This window comes from Canis aureus, chromosome 4 (genome assembly GCF_053574225.1).
Source record: "Canis aureus isolate CA01 chromosome 4, VMU_Caureus_v.1.0, whole genome shotgun sequence".
Classification (NCBI taxonomy): Eukaryota; Metazoa; Chordata; class Mammalia; order Carnivora; family Canidae; genus Canis; species Canis aureus.
In genome coordinates, this window is record NC_135614.1 from 33710550 (window position 1) to 33718545 (window position 7996).

The window sequence follows — 7996 nt, forward strand, 5'->3', positions numbered from 1 at the left end:
ACCACTAATCCCACCAATGACACCTAAGACCACCAATTCTGATGACTACCTCCATTCAAGATCAGCATGGAAATGTCTCTGCTTTATGATCAGCTTGTTAAGGGTTTCCTTCAGCAGAATTTTGGGGGTCTTAGCAATGAAAGTGAAGCTTTTATATTAGAGTTCCTTCCTGAGACTACATCAGCTGTTTGGGGAGGGGATTTGTCATGGGTTGGGTTGTGTCCCTCTCAAAAAAGAGAAGATGGAATTCTAATTCCTAATATTTCACTACATGAGCCTTATTTGGAAATAAGATCATAGATGTAGTCAGTTAAGATGAGTTCACACTGGAGTAGGTTGTGTCCTTAAACCAATATGGTTGGTATCCTTATAAGAAGAGGAATGATACACAGAAGGAAGGTGGCTATGTGAAACAAGGAGAATGTCATGTGAAGATGGAAGCAGAGATTGGAGTAATGCATCTACAACCGAGGAACACCAGGGATTGCCAGCCATCATCAGAAGCCAAGAGAGAGACGTGGAATAAATTCTCCCTCAGAACTATCAGAAGAGGGTGGCTCAGCAGCTGGCCATCTGCCTTCAGTTCAGGTTGTAATCCTGGGTCCTGGGATTGAGTCCTGCATCAGGCTTCCCACTGGGAGCCTGGGTTTCTCTGTGTGTATCTCCTGAACAAATAAATAAAATCTTAAAACTCTCAGAAGAAACCAACCTTGCTGCTCCCTTGATTTCAGACTTCTAGCCACCTGGTTTGTGGGACTTTGTTATAGAAACCCTAGGAAATGGATACAGGCTCTACACCTTGAACAATGGCTCCTTTCTTCCTGAATCCCTAGCAATTAGTCTTCACTACTTTTCCAAGTTTCTTGTTCACAGTTCTCCTTTCAAGAACTCCAGTGTCTTTTCTTCTAGACTTCACACAGCAGATTAACAGGGGCATATCCCTGATGCAGCCAAAGGACTGATTACATGTATTCTTAAAATATGTATACATATAATATGCATCATACTTTTTCTTTTAATATATTTTCACTATGATATATATTCAAAGATAGTATTTCTGTTTTCCATCATGCTTAGAAAAAGAAAATTATAGTGAGTAAATATCCCAGAAATGAGAGAAAGTTGCATGGTTTCATCTGTAAGGGTTTAATTAAGTTTTTTTCTTAGCTTCTACATTTAATTTTGTTTTTTTTTTTAAGCCCCAAATCAGTATAGTTTTTATTGCATTCTTAAGGTATCACAAATAAGTCTGAAAAATCATCTGGCATCTTGCTGTTTCTTTTGCTGGACAACTCAGAGCTTATTCATCAGCCTGCTGAACTGTTCCATTTTCAGAAACATAGATACCACCCAAAATTTTTCTGATATCCTGGTTTTTAACAGTTGTCGCTTGCTGAATCGAGGCAGCTGAGTTCAAAACAAGTTCAATGTCATTTCCTTCAAGAATTAACTCATCTTTTTGGGCTTGAGATACAGAACAAGCAACACCTGGCCTCATCCGAACCCTGTGAATGTATTTTTCACCTAAGAAATTTCGGATTTCAACAAGAGAAACATTCTCCTGAATAACAACGTTGATGGGGAAGTGAGCATACACCGACCTCATCTTGTAACAGAAGCCCAGTGTCATGCCCTTGATCATGTTCTGAACGTGACTACAGATGTGCAAATGGTAGCCAATTCTTTTCTATTTCCCCACCATTTGTCAGCTTGGGGCCTCTTCTTCTTTCCTGGAAGACTCAGTTCTATGTTGATGTGATTGAAGTTCCTTCGCAGAGTTCCTCTGGGGCCCTTCACGATCACAGTGCATCCCTTCAGGGTGATGTCGACATTTTCTGGAATGTCAACAGTCTTATTGCTGAGAATGGTCTTCATTCTCCCAATAGATGCAGCAAAGAGACACTCAACACTTAATTTTGAATCTGTGTTCACTTTTCTTAAGTATCCCATATATTGAGACAGATGACCTTATCCTTTTTCTTCCAAAATGATATCTAAACATGACACAATATTAAAAAATTATAGATTTTCCTTCTAAAAATGTATCTCAGTTGGAATTGGATAGAGCACAGTAACTCTATGAATGCTCAGGCTTATGGCATCGGCAAGGAGGAAGAGGTGTTAGGAACAAGGCTGCAGATGTAAGCCACAGCCTCGGTGATGGAAGAAATCTCTTCCTAGATGTGTAGTCTAACAAGTCTCATTTCTACCTTGGCTCTTTCCTTGTTTTAGCTTTGTCTCTTGTTCTAACTCATATATTTAATTCTCCATAAGCCAGTGATACTCATTGTGATTTCATCACAAACTTATGGACTCAAATATAGGAGCCCAATAGCATATTCTGGCATCTACATGTAACTTGTAGAAATTGGGATGCGTGTAAAAAAGAAATGCAACATCATACTAAAAAGTAGTCTAGTTTTAAAAGCTGTGTGTGTGTGTGTTAAAGTATCTTGCTCACATGCCAAGGGATTCATGTGAAGATGCTGAATATTCATTAAGGATTTTGTAGTACAAAATAAAATAATATCAGATTTCCAATTTTAAAAAAGTCTTTGGTGAACGTGACGTAGAGAGTATGAATTGGGGACAGATGATTCTAGTTGTTAATATGAATAATTGTAGTCAGTTTCAAAGTAAAAATTACACTGGACAATGTAAAACAGGCAAAGAAAACTTTATTCAAGACCATTGCAATAAGAGGAGAGAGACTACGCTACACTATGGTGAAACAAAAGGTAGGAGGCTTTTGAAGCACTGGGGTGAATTCGTGAAAAAAGTCCTCATGCATGTTAGGGTAGAGGCTGATCAATGGAATGAGTCAAGCACATTGTATTATTCCTGAGTTTGTGATTTTTTTCTGTGATTAGACCATTTGTGTTTGTTAATTGGTGTGTCTATCAAAGTAAGGCTACTATCATCCCTCCCACAGAGACTGCAAAATAGAGGTGCTATCTCCTTCATGTTCTCATTTCAAAGAGATGGTTTCCAGGTCCTTGCAAAACACATTTCCTGGGTTGTAAAACTGGCAAGAGGCTAGAAGAAGATTTAAATATATTTCAAAAGAGCAGAGAAAGAATTTATATTCTGTAAGTTTTTTTTGCCTTTTTTTTTTTTTTTAAATTAATGCACTAAGCAAAGGAAGTCCCAAGACGTAGGGACAGAGAGAAGTCTGTTTAAAGTTAGTCAAGCTGAGTGAGTCATTAAGGACATTTTGGTCATTAGTCATTAACTTTTATTATATTTCTGTAATTGTGTTAAATTATTTCTTCAATAATCCTATTAAATCTTCAAGCAACATTATAGAGAAAGCATATATTTATCCCCACTTATAGATAAAGGGACTAAATCTTAACAAGGTTAAGTCAATTGCACAAAGTCATTCAGCTGGTAAAGAGCACAGTTACGATTTCGAGTCATATCCATCTGTCATTTGAAATCCATACTCTTCATTACTAAGTACATTGTCTCAAGACGTGAAGACCACTATGATACTATTGTTGTATGTAAGTTGAAGAACAACAACAAAATCCTGAGGTCATGGCAATGAAGATGAAGAAGTAAGAAAAGATTTAAAAAGACCACTATGATACTATTGTTGTATGTAAGTTGAACAACAACAACAAAATCCTGAGGTCATGGCAATGAAGATGAAGAAGTAAGAAAAGATTTAATGGCCATTTGGTACTTAGAGCCAATAAGTCTTAGTGATCATCTGTATGTAAAGATGAAGCCTGTATTCAATACTGGGTTTCTGAATTTCAAAAATGAATAGCTCTCATGAAGACAGGAGAGATCTAAACAATAGTCTGAAATATCAAATGAATTAGGCTTGGGACAAGGTGAATCCATCTGTGAGGATTAAAAGGCCAAAGCAAAAAAGAGTAAGGGATGAAAATGTGGTACAGGCTCTACATAGACATAGAGTTGTAAATTGAAGCCATTAGGGTAGAAGCAATCATTCAGGAAGAGTGAGTAGTGAGAAGAAGACAGGATGAGAAAGGATATTTAATCAGGAACAAGAGATGCTTGAATTAGTCCGGTTAGCTCTGATGAAGGATGTTGTCAACTATGGGAAGTGCCATTGGTCTTAGAGAAACAGACATAATCTCAGTGACTGTGACTCCACATAAGGGGAGACTATAAAGTATGACCCAGCTTTGCTCTAAGGAGGAAAATAAAGAACTTCTAGAGAAATTCAAATACATGTGCAGAAGAAAATCTATGCAAGATTACTGTTGCAACACTGTTTATATAAGAAAATTGACAAGAAAAAAGAAAGAAAGAAACCATATCTATTTACAGTGGAATAGGTTTTAAAACGTATGGTTTGATCACAGGGTGAAATATACATATTTTCAAATGAATGAACTAAATATGCACATATCAACTTCCCAGAAAAACATAAGGCATGAAATAAAGGGATATTACAAAATTATAAGCAGAGTTTTATAAAATTTATGTATACACAAATGCACAATTAGACCCTACGTACATGCTCTAAATGGATGATTAACAAGCATCAAGATATGAATGGGAAGGACACACACATATAAATTGCCTATGAGATAGGAATCAAGAGAATGATTGGGGAAGGTTAAAAGAACATTTGTATTTACAGATATTTCACTGCTGATAATAGTAAATTATTAACTCAGACAAAATCTGAGGCTGATGATAAAATGTTTGGAGGAAATTGACAAAGAAAGTTTACAAAGCATCACAAAGCTACCAAGACAATGAGGAATGACAGGGCAAAGATCGGATGATGAAAGTACAACAGATGATGGGGACTGAGAGAACTGTACCACTCAGAGCCACTCTTGCTCTGGGACCATTTCCCAATAAGGAAGAAGATGTAAAGGGGCAGAATTGCAATTCTGGTAATGTGTGAAGCCAGAGAGGTGAAAGTCAGAATCCAGGGCCTGCCCCAGTTAGGAACACTGGTAAACACCTCCCTCAATATGCTGTATGCAAGGGTGAACTGCATGAACTCTAGATGAACAACTGAGCTACGTGTTCTTTACATCATGTTAACTATAAATTCTTAAAGTTAGATAAGTGGATCCAAATTGCTAGCATAATAAACACCCAAACACTTTCTCTGGAGGAAGATGTAGTCATTGTAGAGATTGAATTAATTTTGAAAATAATTTTTCAAATGCAATGTCCCCCAAAACTAAAGTTTCTCTGGGCATATGTGGAGACAAGTCATTGTGAGCAAGAAGCAACCTAAACAAAAAGACAGTTAAAACAGTTAATTTAGGGATGCCTGGGTAGCTCAGTGGTTGAGTCTGTCTTCAGGTCAGGGCATGATCCCAGAGTCTAGGGATGGAGTCCCACATCAGGCTCTTTGCATGGAAGCTGCTTCTCCCTTTGCCTGTGTCTCTGCCTATCTCTCTTTCTCTCATGAATAAATAAATAAAATCTTAAAAAAAAAACAGTTAATTTACCAAATTATGAGATAGACTTAAAAATACTAGACTTTTCTTGTTCAAGGAAATTCAAGCCAATCCTATTATGAGGCAACAGGAAATAGTAATGTACCTTAAAGAAAAAAAAAACTAAATAGAAATTTTAGAACTAAACAATAAATATTATAAGAATTCAATAAATAAGTTAATTCAGGAGGTAGCAAATGATGGCCTATTGGTGAAATCTATACAATTTGTTTTTGTATGGCACATGAGCCAAGAATAGCGTTTACATGTTTTACAAATTAAATGTTTATGTGATAATCTACACAATATCCTTGATTTTGCTCCTTGACTGACAAAGCCTAAAACATTTACTCTTGTCCCTTAAGACAAAGTTTCCCAGCTCCTGGGAATGAATTATCACCAGAAATATCTCATTAAGGTTGAGCTTAGAATTAAAAAGATATCTTAAGGACAGAAGGTTCAAAAATACTCTCTGGAGTATGAAGTTTTTTGGAATAAAGCCAGGAGGACAAAAAGAGAATAAAAAATATAAGTAAGAAACAGAAAGGATACCTTGGGGGAAAAAATGACTAGCAAATAGCAAATATTTAATTGGAGTTTCAGAAGGAGAGGCAATGGAGAATAGATAATATTTAAAATGATTATAGATAAAAAAATTTCCCACAGCTTATGAATGACAGCAATACTCAGATTCAAAAACCACAAAAAATCCAAATCTAGATAAATAAAAAAGAAGTTCGCACCTAGGCACAGCATAGTAAAATTCCATTAAAAAAAACTTTATAGGGCAGCCCGGGTGGCTCAGTGGTTTAGCATCCCCAGGGCGTGATCCTGGAGACCTGGGATTGAGTCCCACATCAGGCTCCCTGCATGGAGCCTGCTTCTCCCTCTCCCTGTGTCTGTGCCCTTCTCTCTGTGTCTCTCATGAGTAAATAAATAAAATCTTTAAAAAAAATGTATTTAAAAAAAAAAAACTTTATAAAACCAAAGGTAAAAGAGAAAACAAAATCTACAAGGTAGGCAGAGGGGAAAATTATCCTTCAAAATAAATGCTAAGGCTTACAATTGACTTTGAAAAGCAAAAAAAGGTGATGATATGGACTTAAGTATATCCCCTGAATGTATATGTTGAAGTCCTAACCCCAGTGTGACTATATTTGGAGATGGGGCAGTTAAAGAGATAATTAAGGTTAAATGAGGTTGTAAGAATGGGGCCTTCATATAATAGGTCTGGTGACCTTATAAGAAAAGAAAGAGACACCAGAGAACTACTCCTCACCTCTGAGCATGCACAGAAGGCCACCTGAGGACACAGCAAGAAGGCAATAGTCCACAAGCCAGGAAGAAAGGTCTCCTCAGAAGCCGACCCTGATGGCTTCTTGATTTTGACTTCTAGCCTTCAGTACTGTAAAAAAAATAGGTTTCAGTTGTATAAGCTACAGTGTGTGGTACATTGTTACTGCACTCCTAGTAAACTAATACAGTAACCAAAAGATAGAGAACTGTAGTCAATATATTGAGAAAAATATTCTCCACACTAAAATTCTATTATCAGCAAAACTGTTCTTTTAAAGATAAAGATAAAAACTTAAAAAATGTTTCACCCAGAGATCTACATTACAGGGGATTTTAAATGGTGGTATAGTGAAGAGGGTTAGCTAACCAGCAAAAATATGCTGTCCTCTAAAATGAAGGGCTGTGAATGAAAAGCACTTCTCACGTCAGAGTCTATATATTTTCAGTCCCTTTTCATCTAGATGAGATGAAGTTGAGTAGACACAAGCAATGTGAAATTTAAACAAATTATTCACACCAAGATTGTTAAGTGTCTGGAATGGCTTCTGCAATTTCTATTTCCCTTCTTTGGTGACTTACAAGGCTATGTTTTGAAAATGCAATTATCATAAATTGGAAAGATTCTGGACCCCTGAGTCATCAATTGGAAGAGCCTCAGCTTATAACTTGATGTTTGGGCTCTCCCAAAATAACCATGCAATCATGAAGATCTTCATATTTACATGAGCAAAATCTGAAATTGCATTGTGTTAAGAATAGATGTTCGGATTGTTTGTCACACCACTAAACTTATGCTAGCTAATTAGGTTCTTGATTAAGCAAAAAAGAAATCCCAATGTGAGGTAAAAGAATACAGGAAGGAAGGCTGAAAATGGGAGCAAAAAAATGAGCAGATTCCAGTGAGACAGAAAGAAAAGATACAATAGACACATTTTTAAAAGACAGTAGTTCTTTGAAAATGTTTTTAAAATTAAAAAATTCCTGAAAAGATGGATCAAGGAAAAAAAAGTGAAAACATCAATTATTAATGTCAAGAATGAAACTGTGACTACCACTGTAGACTTATAGACATTTAGATACTAAGAAGATTATAGAAATTCCATAGAATCCACAAAGAAGTAATGGAACTAATAAATGAATTTAGCAAGATTGGAGGATATAAGGTCAATATACGAAAATCACCTTTATATATATAAAATGGCAATGAACAATCCCAAAATAAAGTTTAAAATATGTAAAGTAAATACAAAATACATTGA

The 7996-nt window shown here is 36.1% G+C and overlaps 1 pseudogene; it reads right to left on the reverse strand.

The window, feature by feature from the left end:
* Positions 1 to 1206: 1206 nt before the first annotated feature.
* Positions 1207 to 1900, reverse strand: LOC144311843 (large ribosomal subunit protein uL6 pseudogene; annotated as a pseudogene).
* Positions 1901 to 7996: the final 6096 nt, after the last annotated feature.